The sequence below is a fragment of the Protopterus annectens genome, chromosome 7.part0 (assembly GCF_019279795.1).
Source record: "Protopterus annectens isolate FY-2018-M chromosome 7.part0, PAN1.0, whole genome shotgun sequence".
Lineage (NCBI taxonomy): Eukaryota > Metazoa > Chordata > Ceratodontiformes > Protopteridae > Protopterus > Protopterus annectens.
The window spans coordinates 3,961,387-3,981,936 of NC_056739.1; positions in this window are offsets into that span (position 1 = coordinate 3,961,387).

Sequence of the window (20,550 nt, forward strand, 5' to 3'; positions counted from 1 at the left end):
TCAGGTGAGATACTGAAAGTACAACTGCAAGTTGTCAAAACTTTTTCAGATGATATAACAATGTCATTTGGTTTTGATAAGTGTGCGAAAGCAACCTTTATAGCAGGAAAACTGCAGCACCAAGAAAACATCAGTTTGTGATAAGAATGTGATATAAAAGAACTTGAGCAAGAAGGAGTGTATAAATAGTTGGGAAGTGATGAAGAATCAACAATAAAACATGAACAAATATGAATAAAACTTAGTAAGGAATATTTTAGAATAATTTAATTAATCCTGAAAAGAGCGTTGACATCTAGGAATAAAATTTAAGCTTTAAACCAATTTGCTCTTCTTGTCCTAACTGTGAGTGATTACTGGCCCCAAAATGCATTGGATAGATTAGACAGGAAAACAAGACGTATGATTCATGCTTACCAAATGATTTATAAAAATCAGTGCATACCAAGATTATATATTTCCCTTTCCAAAGGAGGTACGGGCCACCTTGAAACTGATTATATGTATAGATCTGCAATTGTGGGACTGCACACATATTTGTTGACCTCACAAGACCCAACCATAGTGAAACTTTTGAAATATGAGGAGACTAAATCTATTATGACTTCCCTGCTTATTCTAACAGAAGCATATCAGCATCAAGCAAGAATGGAAATCAAACTAGAAGTAAATAAAACTCAGGCAGCAGTTGAATGTGCCAAAAAACAAAAGAAAGAATATAATGTGAAGGATCAGATGAGAAGGCAAGAAATGTGAAAAATGCATAAATATAGTTGCAAGTATATAAAACTTCTGGAAAAAAACTCATGTTGATCAGGTTCAAATGCAGGAATGGTCAAGGAGAGGCTAATTCAAATCAAAATATGAAAGGTTAATATTGGCAGCCCAAGACAGTGGCCTTCATACACATTGGTTTACAAAGTCCATTAAACATGTGGCAGAAACAGAAAAATGTAGGTTTTGTAAAACAGAATTGGAAAGAGTTGCACACCTTGTTGCTGGTTGTGACATATTAATGGCAGAAGGATTGCACACTGAAAGGCATAGTAATGTGGCAAGACTGTTGCACTGGGGATCGTGCAAACATTATGGTACTTGAAGTGGCTGAACAACACTGGAAACAAACTACAAAGCATTATAGAAAATGAAGTCTACATCATATGGGATTATCCTCTACCAACAGTTCAAAAGATAGATGTGAGAACCAGATATAGTGGTCCATGAAAAAAAGACAAAAGTAGCATTGATCACTGAGATCCCTGTACCCAGTGACTACAGTGTGTTGCATAGAGAGAGACACAATATCATAAAATATCAAGATTTTAGACAGGAATGAGTGCAATGTGGAAGAAATATATCCAGACAGTTCCAATAGTAGTAGGAACAAAGGTGCTTATAAAAATAATCTACAATCATATTAAGATGCGTTACCAGTAAATGTAACTCTGTAAAACTGCAGGAGTCATTACTGGGCACATTGCAGGTGCTGCGAAGAGATACTAGTTTCATGAACATTAATCATACTTTGACATAGGAATGGGGTCCATTCCCGTCATGGTGTTAGAAACCCAAACGATTTTGCAAAATTAAAGTCCATAAGTAAGTACTAGGTTAGCCACCCTTGCAGGCCATTTTAAGCCTAGCCAGTCTCCCTTTTTGTGCTTGAAATAACCTACCCATTTGGTTATAGATTGGCCTTACCCATCCCATGGTCAATAATTATATATTACCCCTAATGAGAATAACTAGGATCATATCATAAAGAATTTGAGGGGACACATGTATGGGATAAAGCATTTAGGAACTGCCTCTATTCATTAGTAGTACAGGAGACAGTCTTGGGGTAAATTGCCTGCTTTCCATCCATAGAGCTAAGTTGTGCTTGAATATGGATAGGGATAAACTTTTCTTTGTGAACGGACAGTGCATTCCACAGCAGTGTTATCTTCTACGAGATGTACCAGTCCCTCTTCTACGAGATGTACCAGTCCCTCTTAACTATTCAGTTTATGTTACAAAAGATGCTTAGAACCATAGACAGAGTATTTCTGATGTCATTTGACTCACCGATGTCCAGTCAATCCATCAGTAATAGGTCAGAGGGTGCTTTGTATGCCAAACATCGGTCACCTCTTAGCAGTTTGTAGAATACAGAGGATAGTGAAAGGAGTTTGAGTCAGTCCATGCAGGACATGTCGTTTAGGCCTTGCATCCTTTTACTATGGTATCTGTGTGGGAGTGGTAGTTGTTACGTGCGACTGGACAAATGTATGCTAAAGTTGGCATTATATTCAATGACTGGACTAATGAGAGCTGACTAGACATATGTTGGTCAAAGACTAGATCACTGTCCATATAAGTTCCCAAATCCCAAACAACTGGGTCAACCTTTAGGGGCATTTTGCCAATGTAGTAGTTCCCTGGGGTAAATGGCTTCCCAAAGTATACAATAATAAATTTTTTTTTTTTTGGTATTTAGTTTCAGTCCATGATTTTGGCACCAATTATTTATTGCAGACAAGCCTTCCCACAGGTTGGCAAAGTCATTTGAAGATTTGATGGCTGCTCTTAGTTTGCAGTCATCTGCAAGCAGAGCCCTTTGGTATTGGATTTTACCTCAAAAAAGTATATACCAAACAGGACAGGTCCCAACACAGAACCCTGAGGAGTCCACTGGTGACCGGTCTCTCTGTGGAGGTAACTTCCCCTATTTTGATCATCTGCATCCTGTCTGAGAGCCAGTTGGCATTTAGTAGGTGACATGGGCTTGTTCCCAATTTATTTAGCTTTTCTACAATGCCTGAGGGGGGAAATTGCAGCAATAGAATGTTAAATAACAGACTCTGGATAACAAAGGTTCAAGACCAGATATGATAATAAGCATGTTTTTAAGAGCTCAGTGTCAGTCTTATGTGAATAAACCAGTTGCAGTGTTCAATGAATCCGTTACATAGATTAGAATTTATAGTTGCATTGTGGGGATAGGCTATCAATAGCTCAACACTATCAACAGAAAGAGCAACATTGCAAGGATCAAAGTGCAGAAAAGGATGCTAAAGAAGACGGAGATACGAATGGAAAGAATCACTCAAATTATGGAGATGGCACAGCCATTCGGGGTACGTGAGGGGGATCCCCACCATAGAATTATGGAGATGGCACAGCCATTGGAAAGAATCCCACTCATAGAATTATGGAGATGGCACAGCCATTCGGGGTACGTGAGGGGGATCCCCACCATAGAATTATGGAGATGGCACAGCCGTTCGGGGTACGTGAGGGGGATCCCCACCATAGCAACTTACAACACATAAATCAGCGATATCTGTACGCAAATGGTTTCTTAAGCTGCTAACCAGATGTCTATGGTCCATAAGACTAAATAGCCTTGCACAGGACAATGAAGATGGTACAGTTATGCTCTCCATTAATGAAACAAGATCATGCGGAAGTTGTATGGAATGCAGATCACTGACATCATATTTCTACACGCAGGTTAAAGCCATGCTGGGAATGGGTCATGCTTCATGAAGGACAGGAAGTTAAAACTTGATGATCGGATGAAATTAATAACTTTAAAAAGAGGTAAAGAGAAATTCACTGGGTATTTTGAAGCCTGTTTATGGTACACATTTGTGGAGACATCACAAATAAGATTTCAGAGAGAAAGTACAAGGTCCCAAATGTAGTAGCATGAGTTTGTATTTATAAAAGTTCCATTATGCTCAGGAATGTTCATGTAGCAAGCTAATCATATCAGAAAGATAAAGTCTTTGCCACTCATTGAAAAGATGGGCACTCTGGCACACTGATACACCTGTGGTTCACAGATGGTGCATGTTTAATCTTTGCCAAGAGAATGCTCTTTCAACAGGTGAAGGCTAGCACATTTCTGAGAATTTGATTTATATAGTCTGTGTAAATCACCTAAGAAATGTATACCTGTATTTCTTGCTAATGAGATTGTTCCACTTTAATGTGTTATAGCATCAATTGCTTTCATATCTTTCAAATGTAAACATTTCTACAGAATGTCCAGATTTTTACTTCATATTTTTTGTTTTCTGATAAATCACTTAAGACTGAAGTCACAAAATAATGACACACATTTGAGTTTCAGACTTTATCCTTCAGAAAATGTATGCCAACATGAAACCTGTTATTCTAGCAACTCTATAAGCTTATAAGGGCAATATTTAAAATCTGTCCCTATTTTTGGGCCTTTGTCCCCATTTTAGGCTTTGTCCAGATCTCTAGCACTAAGAAGTTGATATCACAAATATTATCCAGAAAGTAAAGGAATGCAATATGCATTTTGAAGGTTTCTCTGAAACTGCTTTATATGACTACTGAACAGCACTAGTCAAACTAGAAAATGAACAAGCACAGGAATCTGGCAAGTTCCAACTTCACCGCCATGAGTGTTGAAGAAAAAAATTAAATAAAAACAGAGAAACTAGTGGTATTAAAACTTCGTTGATGAACTCAGTCACAATAATTCCCAAATATCTTGGAACCCAGGTAGTGTTCCAAGGCAAAAAGCCTCAAACAAATAAAGGCTTGTTGCTTTAGAACACTACTGGGGTTTCATAATTTTTGGAAATTATTGTGATTGAAGATCGTTAGTTCCTCTGTTTTTATAAAGCCTAACTAAGGGACATGATTTGAAGGTAAATTGCCTACATTTATTTACTCTTGTTTTAGAACAGGCATTAGCTGGTATCCGTTAATTAACAGAATTATTTGATTCCCACATAACAAATATATATACTTAAGAAAATGAATGGTTAAGAAAGACGTAACTCTTTGCTGACATATTTGAGATCTTGTCACTGTTATTTCATTAGTCCTGACTGCAACGCTCATTTAGTTTTCATTTATTTTCATCTGATCACTAGAAAGCTTTTTCTAGGCATAGCCCACTTTCAGTGGGTGTCTGGAAAAAAGCTACACACACACACACACAAACAAACATAGAACACACACACACACACACACACATAGAACACACATTACAGATTGCAAAGATAGCACAACTTACTGCATGTGACTTAGGCAAAATTCACACTGTAAAGTTTTGTAAATTAGGAGAGTCCCTTTTTCCATTTCATGTAAAAGATAGTGAATTGTTTTTCACTGTTTACAAGTTAAACCAAGTTTTAGTAACAGACTAATCATTGAGACAGACGCAGTTTATCTAGACAGTACAATGACACTGGAACATTTTTCAGGTTTGTGTAAAAACCATATTGATAACAGAGGTCCATAGTTGTCCATTTTGTTAGTACTTTTTGCATTTCTGGTACATTAGTTGAACTGGACATCAGTACTAATAAAATTCCTACTACTGCAGCTACCATAGATAATTTAGCAATAATTCAACACAATGAATACTTTCTATTTGCATAACACCATTTTTGGCTTGTTGAATATAGATACACTCTAGAGTACACTATTGATATTATAATTGGGGTATCATTGCAAGTTGATTAACATACTTGTATTAATAACTTAAATTATATGGTTATGGATCTGTGACATTGTGCTCAAATATCATTACACCTGAAAAAGCAAAGGAGTTGATCATATTTCAGCTTTTTACAAGTAACAATGTTTATAAAAGTTATCTATATAATGCTTCGTTAGCAGTTTGCATATTAAGTTTGTGTGTATGTATGTACATGTATATGTAGATATGTAGATATATATGTGTATATATACAAACACACACACATGTGGTTTCATGCATTTTTATCCTTGCAGGATGCATGAAAAAGGATCAGTTTGTTTCCAGTAATGAAATGATTTTGGCCACCCCTAGTTACATGCAGTCTATGGACTTGGCCGTAATCCTTGTTTAGTCCACAGACTAAACACAGTTTAGGGTTTCTTTGACCTTTTCCTGGCTTTAGTATACTGTGAATTGACATTTCTTGTAATAATGGTGTCAGAAATGGAACAGTTTCTGTTTCTTATAGCCTACATGACACAGGAGTATAATTAAAGACTGAAAAATGTAAACAATTTATTTAACTGTTTATGATAGTGTATCATTTAATTGTCATGTGTGCACTTGTAAACTAAACTTGATCACGGAGACAAATTGTCTGCACTGCAGTTGACATCAGTGCCCCCTCCCACATTACATGTCTTTGACATTTGCCGCCCTGTGCTAGGCAGCCACATTTGGCTACTTACCAGAAACCAGCTCACAGCAAACATTACAAAGTCAGGCTGGATACTTCATAGCATATTTTCAGCATACATTTTCCAATCTTCTGAAGTTTCTTTACTTATGGGAGGATCCAACTTCAAAAAACAGGCTTTAATTATTGGGTTAGAGTTACATATACACCATTGGTTCCAGAAGTTATGCTTGCAAATGGATGCTTTTTAGGGGTAAAGCTACTATTACACTATTGCCCTGTGGAAAATAAATGTTAGAATGTATAGCACTTGACAATGCATTTCAATCAAATTGCTTTAAATTTCTCTCTCTGTTAAATCATCTTGTTATCCCTGTTTGTTGCTAAAATTGGGTTCAGCCCACAATTACAGTAACGCTTTCATAAATGAACAAGTCCATGCCATGATTTTGCATACTTACACATCATTTATGACTATTGCTTTTATGATGTGACTTTATTTTAACAATTTCTTGATTTTATTTTTAATCTTGCATTTCCTCTGTTTTAAAATTATTAGGTTGTAACTGAAAACAGTGTACAAATCAGACCAGTTACCTGTTCAAAAAATAAATAAATGAAAAGCAAAAACTGATGATGATTATGTCAATACCTTTCAACTGTCCAGAATTTCAAAGAATGTCCAGATTTGTACCTCATATTTTGCTTTTTTCCTCATAATATTTGTGTTGGAAAATCCCTCAAGATTGAGTTCACACACATACCTCATAACCTCTAAGTGCAAGAAATCTGCACAGAGGCTCAAAAAATAGGGACAGATTTTAAATATTGTTCCTATAAACTTAGAAAGTTGCTAGAATGACAGATAATGCATACTTATATAATTATATGTTGTCTGAAGAATATAAAATCTGAAACTCAAATGTCTGTTATTATTTAGTGAGGTTAATCCTTAATGATTTGCTAGAAAACAATACATTTCATGAGGAACATGCCAAAAATGTTCTTTTTCTTTTGGTTGTCCCCATTAGGGGTTGCCACTGTGGATCATCTGTTCCCATTTCTTCCTGTCCTCTGCATCTTGAGCTGTCATACCAACCACCTGCATGTCCTCTCTCACCACATCCATAAACCTTATCTTAGGTCTGCCTCTTTTCCTCTTACCTGGCAACTCCATCCTTACCATCCTTTTCCCAATATATCCAGCATCCCTCCTCAGCACATGTCCAAAACAACATAATCTCACCTCTCTGGCTTTGTCTCCGAACTGTCCATCCTGAGCTGACCCTCTAATATAATGATTCCTAATCCTGTTCATCCTTGTCACACCCTATACAAATCTTAACATCCTTAACTCTGCCACCTCCAGCTCTGACTCCTGCCTTTTTGTCAGTGCCACTGTCTCCAACCTGTATAACATATCTGGTCTCACTACCCTCTTGTAGACCTTCCCTTTCACTCTTACTGGTACCCATCTGTCACAAATAACTCCTGATATGCTTCTCCACTCACTTCATCCTGCCTGTACTATCTTCTTCACCTCTCTTCCACACTCACCATTACTCTGAGCTGTTGATCTCAAGTATTTAAACTCACCCACCTTCGTCAGCTCTACTCCCTGCATTCTCACCATTCCTCTATCCTCTCTCTCATTCACACACATGTATTCTGTCTTAGTCCTGCTGACCTTCATTCCTCTCCTCTCTAAAGCATGTTTTCACCTCTCCAGGGTGCTCTCAACCTGTTTTTTACTCTCACTACAGATCACAATGTCATCTGCAAACATCATAGTCCAGGGGACTCCTGTCTGATCTCATCTGTCAGCCTGTCCATCACCATTGCAAATAAGAAAGGGCTCAGAGCTGATCCTTGATGTAATCCTACCTCCACTTTAAATGCATCCGTCACTCCTACCACAAACCTCACCACTGTCACACAGCCCTCTTACATATCCTGTACTACTCTTACATACTTCTCTGCCACTCCCAACTTCCTCATGCAATACCACAACTCCTCTCTAGTCAGCCAGACCAAAAATAAGATACAAAACTCTGGACATTCTCTGAAAATCTGAACAGTTGAGAAGTATGTTCAGACTTCATATCCTTTAGAAAATGTATGCTAATGCAACACATTCTATCAGCTTTCCAAGCATATAAGAGCAATATTTAAAGTTTGCCCCTGATTTTGAGCCCTTGTTCGCCCTTCCAAGATATTTTTGGCTTTGCCCAGAATTTTTGTGGTGTGTGATTGAAAGGTATGATTAAGCCTTATTCCCTCATAGCCTCACATTTGAAGAGCACCATATCACAGATATAAAGTAGGTCAAAGGGGAGCTAAAGCAGTGAATTGCACTTCTACATCAGTTTATAAATCAGCATCCTATGGAGATGTATATCTGTATACCCTACTGCATAAGCAAGCAAAGAATGTAGTATTAGGTTTTTAATGTTGTTCCTTCTAAAAACAACATCCTTCTGCTCAAACATCAGCTGTTATGGTGAGCACCGTGTCACAAACTTCATTAGGCCAATCATTGTTTCAGTGCATTCATAATATGAATAAAGGAGAGCAAAGCTATTATGGGTCCTTGACACTGAAGTTTACAATAAGGCTGCATTACTTTTAGGCCAGGCATCCAGGTTATTCACACCTGCAGAGACAATGAAGAAAAGTACAAAAAGTGGCTTCATACATACTCCGTACGAGAAGGCTGCAGTGCTATGTACCTGCGGAATACACCATGAGCCATACCATCAGGGATTTACCATATCTGTACCAGAAGGTGCCAATTCAGTTGTCCAACCATTTAGAGTTAGTCTCTTTAGATATGTCTGTCAAGCTTGCCTGGGGTGAAGAATATGAACAGATGGCCTATTTGGTCGTTTATTGTGTTAGTGTGATCTCATTCACCTATACACATGCATGGTATGAAAAATCTTTTTTATTGCTTTCAGGTTTTAGTTGGAACACTGGTAGATGAAAGGAATAAATCAAAGAAATCTCTGAGTTCATCTACAACATGTAAGAAAAATTAGTCTTCAAGGATATGGCGTTTCTAAGGAAATTTTCATAAGGTTCTATGTATATCAGGCATGAAGCTTGAAAAATACTTCTAGCAAAGGTAATATCCAGCTGCTGTAGAGTGTTTCAAAGTACATATTTCAGTATAGCTTCACTTGCAGACTCAGTTGGGGGTAAGCATAAGCTTTTCAATGACAAAGATGATATCTCAGATGGGGGATGTTGGGCATTTGGGTAATGTGGTGTGGAGTCTCTATAAAACCAATTCCAATGACTAACCATCTGAAACCACTAATTCCAAATGGATGCCACAGAAATATAGACATCTGCATTCTGACTGAAAAAATAAGTTGGTCTATGTTTAGATAGAACTGAGAGGTACTGAGGGATTTGAAATATGGGGCATGATGTGGGGCTTTTTTCTTTTTCTTTTTTTCCAAAGATAAACTATTCCACTTTGACAATAAATATATTCTAATGTTCAGTATCCTTGTTTCAGTTAGGGGATAGCTTACTATGAGGGATAAACTGAAAGTCTTAGACCTTTGAGGCTGAGTTGCATCAGTCTGTACTTGACATATCCATACTGTTATAGTCGGAGACCTTTGAGGCTAAGTTGCACCACTCTCTACTTGACAAATCCATACTATGCTAGCTATTCATCAGTCATCTGTCCCTTTCCAGTTGTCTGTATCATCTGGATGAACGAGACATGTTCTGGACACTAAAGTGATATAACTATGACCTCTGATCTTTTTCTTAGCTTGAGTTGCACTTTTGTGATGGAGATCAGAGTTAAAATGTCTAAAGGGTTCTGCTGCCACTTTACTGACAATGCATTGGTCACTAAGAATACTGCATTGGACAGTGTTTAGCAAGCTTTGTCCACAATGTAGATTTTCTGCAAGGGAAATGTGTTTTTTCTTTGCTGCCCCACTTTTAGTGATGCTTAGAAAAAGAGTGGCAATCACCTCCCCACGAATTATCTAAGAGAGAACATAACTAACTGGCACTAGAGATTGCTTGCAGGTACAGAACTGATTAAGTCTCATATGAATGCAGTCAGGTTGCAGGGGGGGATGCATGTGTGCACCACCCTGTTTCTTGGCATATCACATCACAATTATACTGTCAGAGTTATCTTTCATGTCAGATGGGATTAGAAATCCCCAAGGATTTTGTAAATGATCAGCTTCCTTGAGGTTGTTGTATTTCTCCATTTCCTCCTTGGAGCACTGAACCTGAATTCTGACTTCCAGTCACAGGGCACCATATGCATAATCCGATGCTTCTGCTGCTAACCGCAAGCTTGGTTTGGGGTTTTGGTGAGATGAAGGGAATTCCAGTGTTCTTGGGCACCTAGTGAGACTTCCATTGAAATTCTACAACTAAAGAAACGTCTCATTCATATATGAGTACTAGCAGAAAGGTTTGGTGAAGACACCAGGTAAGGTGGAAAAGCCAAAGGACAAGCAGGTAAACTGATAATAAAATTCACTCACTTCTGATCATAGAACTGTCCATGGGTATGGTGAGTAACAATGTGCAAGTATGTATCTTTTATGTCTAGGATGATAGGGAAAGTATCTTTCATCAACAAGACCCACAGGGCCTACAGGTTGAGTAACAAACTTTTTTCTAAATTGTGCTAGACTTATATTCTCAATGAATCAAGGACAAATCTCCACTAACCTCTATTTGGGTACTGTAAAAAGTACCATGTAAAAGATTTCCTCTTCTTGTAGCAGAGTTCATTTTTCTGTTGCCTTATATACCATCAATTGTTTTACAGTGCATGGGACTGGCTGTAAGTGGTTTATGAAATTTGATGGCATGCCCTGAAAAGGAGAAAATAGAGCAAATCCTGTTGTATAACATGAGAACCATAGCTCTCAACCTCTTAAACAAAAAAATCTGGCCAAACCAAAAATAATGGGGAGACAGAGCCCCAAAAATAGGGACAAATATTAAATACTGCTCTTATAAATTTAGAAGGTTGATAGAATAAAAGGTATTGTGTTTCCATGCATTTTGTGGAGGATATGAATTATTTAGTGAATTCAGTCCTTACTCGTCTGCCACAAAAATCCAGAAAGCCACAAATTTTATGAAGAACAAACAAAAAATATGAGGCAAAAATCCGGACATTTGAGAGATATGAGAACATTCCCTCTCAGGTAGAACCAATGCTTCTGAAAAACAGAACTTCTGTCCTCATGAAGTGTGGTGATAGGACGAGATATGTGTTACAGTCTAACAAAATGATGTATTTTTTATAGAGAAAAGATCTGTCCCTTCAACTTGATGTTTGATGGTGCTTTATCCTTCTATTTCAGGACTCTTTTTGGCATTAGATACATCAATCTATCTGTCTAGCTTTCTTTAAAGGCTGGGCCCTGTAAAGGCAATTCAATAAATATCTATGAAGATGTGGAATACAAAGGCATATTGCACCATCTTCCCCTTTTCTTCCCATCTTTAAAAAAATTCCTTTGATATGGTTCACAACACATTTTTACTTTCAACGGTAACTAATTAAGTGGCTCTTAAATTGAGAAATGGTGCATTTGTATCATGATGTGCCTTCTGAGAATAATGCCTGGACTACTGCCCCTGAACTTGCATTCACCTTGTCAAAGCCATGTTTAATGGCTTGCTTACTCACTTTACTTGCAATCCAACATAACACACATATTTAGTCGCTGAGGGAGATATCCTGAAAGCCCTGTACTAGCTCACCAAGAGGGTACTCCAAGGATATCCAATTAACACAGCAGTAAATCTAGAAGATAATTGCCTTGATACAAAGATGGACTGATGTATTCAAGTTATCAACTCTGTTTGGGATTATGCTCTTTGTTGTTAGGCAAGGTACAAAGGCCTGATACCACTTTGTAACCTTTTATTGCCTTCTTTGAAAGAAATGTGCTTCTATAATGGATCCCTGTGCAGATGTAGAAACTACCCAGCTAAAAGCCACGGGTTACCACAGTATGGATCCAGAAAAGCCTTATTAAAGACACTCCCAAATGCCTCTGTAGTTAAAAGTATAATCAAAGGGGTACTCTGCTTAGTTCCTACTAATTCAGTGTATGTTTTTGTAACAGTGAGTCAACTTCCTAAGCACATACTTAGTTATCCTCATGAAGGAGCATTTTATGTCTCTGGTGGAAACATCCTTGATGACCCTGAAGAAATTGCATCATCTGCATCATAAAATAAAAGTGAAACAGCCTGGTAAGAAAAGAACAGATCCTGCTCATTTGAATCTCAGTTTGAAGAGTCCAATGGAGAAGAGCAGTCATATTTTTTCTGCTCCCCCCTATTGCTAAAATGGAATACATTTGAGTAAAAAGAATTGCAGAAGTGGAACTTTGCTAGGTAGCAAAACATACTTCATCAAATCATGTATAATCAAAACTAGCACCAATGAAAATGTCATCTATTTTACAAATGTCCAGGCCTTGGACACCTGTTAAGTCTGTACTTTTTAAACTAAAGTAACAATGGTGTTACTGCCAAATGCAAGATACGTACAAAGATATCACACCTTAAAAAGTTTAATGAATAAAGCTTTCGGGTCTACACCCTTCATCAGTATAACACTACAACAATACTATTACATTTAAATAGGAGATATCATCAAATCACATGCTTCAGCCCATCCCTAATCAAACACACAAAAAAGCTTAAAGAAACAACACTATAGGTGTAACCTATGTATTATAATAAAAACAAAATATAAAAGACTTACTATCATAGTAATGGTCTAACAGACAATATTCTGTTAATAAAAAGAAGTCTGGTCTACTTGACCAGTTGGATACTTTTGAACAACATGTAACAACGGTGGGTTCTGATCTTCATTAAAATAACTCTTTAGCATCTATTTCTTCAACTAATTTACCGCTTGTACCTTTAAAAGATTAAGGAACTATTCCACAGCAATCAGCTGTTGACAATGAAGTTGACGTCAGAAAGAGTGATGATGTACGTCCAAAGGTGAGGACCAACATGGCGCCTGAGGCTACAGTTATGAGCAAGAGGGTGTCGCAAAAGGAAATAACTTCATTTTCTTCCTTTCTTTTAAGGCAACCGGAGAAGGTTGCTTTACAAATACAGCAAAATGACTCTTTTTTTTTTTTATTGCAACAGCAACAACATCCAAATTTGAACGGAAAGAGAAAGAACAGCAGCCCAATGGTACACAACAAAGTGAGCAGACGCTAAAGAAAGTTGTTAGAGGTACTTTAAATTTATCTAATATTGAATTAAGTGAGGCCCAGCATTTACTTTTGAGTAAAGGGCTTAAATTTATTCCGAATATGAGAGATAATATAGTACAGGCGATACTGGACTTAAAGATGTTTCTACGAAATGTTGCACTTAAACTTATTTTTAAAAATGATAATACCTATGTGCCAGTATGTAAGAAGTCAAGTATATTTATGCCTATTTTATGTCCCGTTCTGACTGCTTTTTCGAATATTGTTGAACATGATTTACATGTTTATTATAAAGGGAAAGTAGTAAATAAGAGAATATATAGTATTACTTATCCAGAATATTTAGGTCTAAATGAATTAAAGTTTAATGATACTATAGTGATCAAACAAGCAGACAAAGGGGGAGCAACTGTTGTTATGGAAAAGGAGTTTTATTTTACAAAGGTTTATGAAATTTTGAATGATGCTTGTACTTTTAAAGAAATTCCATCTACTAGTAAACAGAGTATTATTTCTGAGGTGAATATGGTAATTTATGAACTGCAATTAGTGAATGACATAAGTTTGGAATTATTCAATTATTTGAGCGTTCCATGTCCAAGAATACCTCAAATTTATGGTAATCCGAAAATTCATAAAAATGTTACTAACCCACCCCTGAGACCTATTGTCTCAGGTGGTGGGTGGGTAACAGAACCCATTTCAAAGTACCTTCAAAATGTGTTGGGGAACTATATAGCAGTGTGTAGTACTGTATTGAAGGATACTAATGATTTCCTAAATAATCTCTATATGTGGCAAATTGATAACAATGTGGATGAATATATTATGGCCACTTTAGATATTACGTCCTTGTTCACCGTGATTCCGAATGACTATGGAGTGAATGCAATACGGAATTTTTTAAACAATGAGATAAAAATGCATGGGAGGGAGATTGAAACAATATGTGCACTTCTAGAAGTGGTTTTAACACATAATGTTTTTATTTTTGATGGGAAACTGTTTCTGCAACTTATGGGTGTTGCAATGGGCACAACAGTGGCAAACACTTATGCCAACTTAGTGTTATATGAATGGGAGAAGGAGGTAATACTAAACAAACTCAATTATATGAATGAGAAAGTTGTCTTTTATAAAAGGTTTGTAGATGACTGTTTTTATTGTGGAAAGGTTCCCATTCAGAGTTGGAAAATTATTTGCAATACATGAATGAGTCAACAGACTTTCTAAGGTTTAAAATGACAGCATCTTGTGATAACATTAGTTTTCTAGATGTAACATTATTTAAGAGTAATAACAAATTGGAATCTAAAGTATATAAAAAAGATGTTGACTCACTGAGATACATAAGTAAGGATAGCATGCATGCACCCCATATATTTAGAGGAGTTCTTAAAGCACAATTTATTAGGCTTAGTAAGTTAAATACTGATGAGCTTAATTTTAATGAACAAACTGAAAGTATGGCGAAAGAGTTTGAAAGGAGTGGTTACCCAAAGCAACTTATTGATAAAGCATTATGTGAAGTAAAAAATGAGAGACAGACGAAATTTAAACCAATATTGCTAGGAGGTATAACGATGAGGAGAGACAATTCGTGTAAAGATATAAAGTTAACTAGATATCTGACCACATATAATTTGAATACATGTAATGTAAGTGCTATACTAGAAAAGAACTGGCCGATTCTATTAGCCATGCCTGAAATAAGATCCATAGTAGGTGATAAACCTAGTTTTTCATATAGAAGTGCTGAAACTTTAAAACAGAAATTATGTTATAAAGACTTCCATACTAAGCCTAAGACTAATAAATTGATGGGAATAAGGAAATGTTACAACTGCTCTTGCTGTAATGATTTATTTGAAGGTGGTGATTTTTTTGAACATCCTACTAATGGAGAAATTATTACAATGACCACGTTAACAACTTGTAATGAAGAAAGGGTGGTATATTTGGCTACATATGTATCATGCTCTTCATTTTATGTGGGTAAAACTATTAGAAAGCTTAAAGAGAGAAATAACAGAACATAAATCAGAAATCAGGAGGAGAGTAGTAATGAATGCTTTAAGCAAACATATTATAGAAAAAGGTGAAAATCATGTATTTAAATTTAGAGTATTAGCTGTAGTAAATATCAGTCTAAGGAAGGGAGATATTAATAATTACCTAGAACTGAAAGAGTTAGAATGGATTATTAGACTTCAGGCAGATGTCTCCCCTGGGTTAAATAATGCCGTTAGTCTGAAACCAGTATTAGTTAAAAAAACAAAGAGAAAGGTTATAAATTTTATGGCTATACTTTTGTATGTATTCTTTAGTTAATTATGTATGCAAATTTAGATGAGTATATCATGTTGTTTCTATATAAAAATTCTTTTTATTATATTTATTGCATTTATACTGCAATTTTTATTGCATATTTGAGATATGAGTAAATTAATTATATATAGATGTGTGTATATTATTATATTACACTTAGATGTATAGTGTCTGTTAGACCATTACTATGATAGTAAGTCTTCTATATTTTGTTTTTATTATAATACATAGGTTACACCTATAGTGTTGTTTCTTTAAGCTTTTTTGTGTGTTTGATTAGGGATGGGCTGAAGCATGTGATTTGATGATATCTCCTATTTAAATGTAATAGTATTGTTGTAGTGTTATACTGATGAAGGGTGTAGACCCGAAAGCTTTATTCATTAAACTTTTTAAGGTGTGATATCTTTGTAAGTCTGTACTTTTTCCCATATGAATATAACTGGGCAGACTTTTGCTGCTACACAGTCCCACATGAATATAATTGGGCAGCCTTCCGCTGATACACCGTGTCACATGAATATAATTGGGCAGACTTCTGCTGGTACACAGTGCCACATGAATTTAAAAGGGCAGATGTCTGCTGGTACACAGTCCCACATGAATATAATTGGGTGGACGTCTGCTGGTACACAGTACCTGTACAGTTGTACTACAGCCACACACTTTGCTATTTCATCCACAGACCCCAAATGAAAGCTGCAGTATGGTGGTAAGACCACAATGCACCCAAAAAACACTGCAAGAGAAGAATCCAGATGAGGCCCAGTATATAGAAATGAATAATGAGGTCAACAGACTCTCGCTTTTTCATGAACTGTATATAGCAGAGATGTCATAGACCATCTACCCACTGTAGCAGATCATCAATGTACTGAAGTGCAGCACAGTTACTTAGAAGCCCAGATGTAAGCTGCATCATGTTGTGAGTAGAAGAATATCAGCTCTTCCCAGTAAGCTGACTACAGTTGTGACAATCTATTGGGGCAAACTGTAACATGTATTGCTGTGTTGTTGACTTTAATGATGCTACACCCCTAGGTTGTGCACTATTGATGCTACAACCACACACAATGTGTGCAATGTTGCGCATCTTGCATGGCATATATAAGTACTCTCCACACAGTGCAGAGATTTGGCATGTCATGGCAACTGGCATCACCCATTCCTATGCCAGATAGTCATGTATACAGGTTTTCCAGTTATCTTGCCCTGCTACAGTAGATGGTGAATCTGTAGTTATGCACACTGCTTCTGTCACATGCAGTGCTCACTGTTTTAGTACATCAGCTGTCTGTGCAGCCCCACTAGCTGTCACATACTGTGCTGCATCTGGGAGGTCATCAGCCTGGACTTTATAGTGACTAAATGCTAGTAATGCCACACTGGTGGGCATGCAAATGTCTACTTGATGCATGTCCCTTAACTTCACCCTCATATACACACAGAGGATTTAGGGATGCTGTTTTACTGAACAGTGAACTCTGCTCTCACTCAACAAATTACTCCGATCCCTCTAAGGCACAGAGTGAGGGATTCATGTCAGCTGCGTGATTGCATTTATATATGACAACTTGTCATAATGCAGCTGAGATGTACTATGAACAGTCATCTATGCAGTGAGGAGGGTCTCTTTGAATCCAGATAGCCATCATATTCTGTCTTTGTAAGTTGTATATTGTATTGTGTTAAAATGTGCAACCTTATAGACAGTACTTCTAAAGTCTAATGACACAAATACATTCTGACAGCACACAACAACTACTCAGGCCAAACTGCCCTTAAACACTGACTGTGGGCTAAAATTTTCTTGTTTAACAAGTTGTCTGCATCCTTTCAAAAGGTTTCAGCATTTTTGAATCTTCCCCACTGCTATATCACGAAGGCTATTCCTTATACCAACTCTTTTCCACACTGTTCCTTATCCATTCTATCCGAGGTTCAGATGGAAGCTTTTTATTTTATTCTCCATTCTTTATGAGATGTGTTCTTCAGATGTTCCTTATCCATTCTTTCTGAGGTTCAAATGGGAGCCTTTTATTTTATTCTCCATTCTTTATGAGAAGTGTTCTTAAGATGAGTAACCGCTGCAACCAAATTTGTAACAGCATTTAGTTACAAAGTGATACATAATCGTGAGGTTAAACCCCACGTTGAGCAATGCAAAGATACAAAAAGAAAACAACTGATAAGGAGTTCTTCACTTGCCACATATGGTGCCCATTAATGTGCCCACCGCACAGCCTACTGATCACAGTTAGTCAAACTCTACTGTCCATCAAGACATTTGGCTTACAGGTGCTTCATGCAATCTAATTAGCTTACACTTATTTTGCAGCCATTGCTACATTATTTTTCTATTTTACATCTGCTACTCCATGTGTCAGAAATTTATTTTTATCCTTTTACCACTGCATTTTCCTCTGTCACCTTCTAAGGTGAAGCATTTATGTTCTGGCACACCATGATACTTACAAAAATGCTAGTCACTACAGTGCACAAAACTTAAGCTTTGTTTTACAATCTAATGCTGTAGTTACAGATGAGCTAGAAGGTTTTTCCTACTTATGAATTATCCCTACTTTTATACGGATTTGGAATTCATCACTTCAATGTATTTGGGTACATAATGTTGAAGAGTTTAGTGCAACATTTACTTTTTTACTGCTGATCAGCAATCAGATATTATTCATTGCAATTTCATTTCTGTGTTTGAACTAAAAGCACATACATTTAACAACAGACTAACATGTAGTGTGAGGTACTGATGATTGCCAGTTGTAACATCCCCTCCCGTCACATGTAACATGAGTTACAATCCCCTCCTGTCACATGTAGCACAAGGTACTGATTGCCAGTTGTAACATCCCTTCCTGTCACATGTAACATGAGGTACCATCCCCTCCTGTCACATGTAGCACAAGGTACTGATGATTGCCAGTTGTAACATCCCCTTCTGTCACATGTAACACAAGGTACTGATAATTGCCAGTTGTAGCATCCCCTCCTGTCACATGTAGCATGAGGTACCATCCCCTCCTGTCACATGTAATATGAGGTACTGATGATTGCCAGTTGTAACATCCACTCCTGTCACATGTAGCAGGAGGTACTGATAATTGCCAGTTGTAACATCCCCTCCTGTCACATGTAGCACGAGGTACTTATGATTGCCAGTTGTAACATCCCCTCCTGTCACATGTAGCATGAGGTACCATCCCGACCTGTCACATGTAGCATGAGGTACTGATGACTGGCAGTTGTAATATCCCCTGCTGTCACATGTAGCATGAGGTACTGATTGCCAGTTGTAACATCCCCTCCTGTCACATGTAGCACGAGGTACTGATGATTGCCAGTTGTAACATTCTGTCCTGCCCACCATTATGGAGCACTGTGGAAGAATGAGTGTGCAAAATGCTCAAAAACATTGAACACCTTCTAGAATTTCGAGCTTAAATTTGTTTTAGGTTTAAATGTGTGTTGGGAAAGAGCCTGCTCAGTGCACAGTGTACATTACTCTCTCATCTCCAGCAGATGTCCTGTTGAGTCTGACTGCAGTGAGCTTAGGCAGAGATGCAGCATGACTAACTCCAAGCAGTACATATTAACACCACTAGACTTGATAACAGGATAATTCCAGAAGGTTCTCTCATGCAGGTAAACTATGCCATGAATATATCCTACTCCCTTCATTCAAACAAGTGATAACAGACAATGCTGACTAGTTTTGCCTTACTACTTAGGGTGGATGCTGAGAAGCACTAATTACTTTGTTCAGTAAAAATGTTATGGCATTCCAAAGTGCATGTAAACATTCAAGAATCAAATATTCAGGGGGGCGTGGCCAAGGATGAACACAGGATAGCAGCAGATTTCTTCAGCTCCACCAATTTCATTACATTGACAGGAATTAATTACTTAAAAAAATAATTCTTGAAGTAATTTTCTTTCTAAATATGTTTGTTTTATATAGTTCTTGAACTATATCTAAAAAAGAAAGGAAATCTTAATATTATTCCTGTCAGAAATTACTTTGGAAATTTTCCTGTCAGTTTATCAGTCTGAAATGAGTTCCAGTAAGACAAATTCTCAAGACTCCAGCATCAAGAAAGAACTTCAGTCTCTGATAATTATAGTCCAGCAACTTACTGCTAAGATGGATAAAATGGATACTAAAATAGACACTTTCATAGAAAAAACTACAAAACAAATAGACTTGTTACATATGGTCCTGCAACAACAGAAGATCCAGATGACAGGCATAGAAGAAGCTGTGAATGACATGGAAAATAAAATACAAGAACAGGAAATCAACATTGAGTTTCTGCTGAAACAAAATAAACATTTACAAACAAAGCTGGATGACCTGGAAAATAGATCTAGGCTAATAACATTAGGATTTTTGGACTGCCAGAAAATATAGAAGGTAACAATATTACTTCTTATTTAACAACATGGCTCCCTAAAACTTTAGATTTACCAGAAGCATTCTCTTTGGTATCGAAGAGCACATAGATCTATAGCTAATTAATAACTCTAACAAAAACTATCCTAGATCAGTTATAGTTAGATTTCTATCATCTTTTGATAAAGAGATGGTTCTTAAATCTGCTTGGGCTAAAGCTCCTGTTAAGTTTAATGAGACAACTGTGCGTTTTGACAATGACTATTCTTCCATGGTAATTGCTAAAAGAAAGTTTTTCTGCCACTAATAAGGGAGCTTAAAAGAGCACAGTTTAAAACATACCTTCTGTTTCCTGCCAAGCTTAAAATCTTCCTTCCTGATGGTCCTAAGGTCTTCGATGATTTAGACTCTGCTTTAC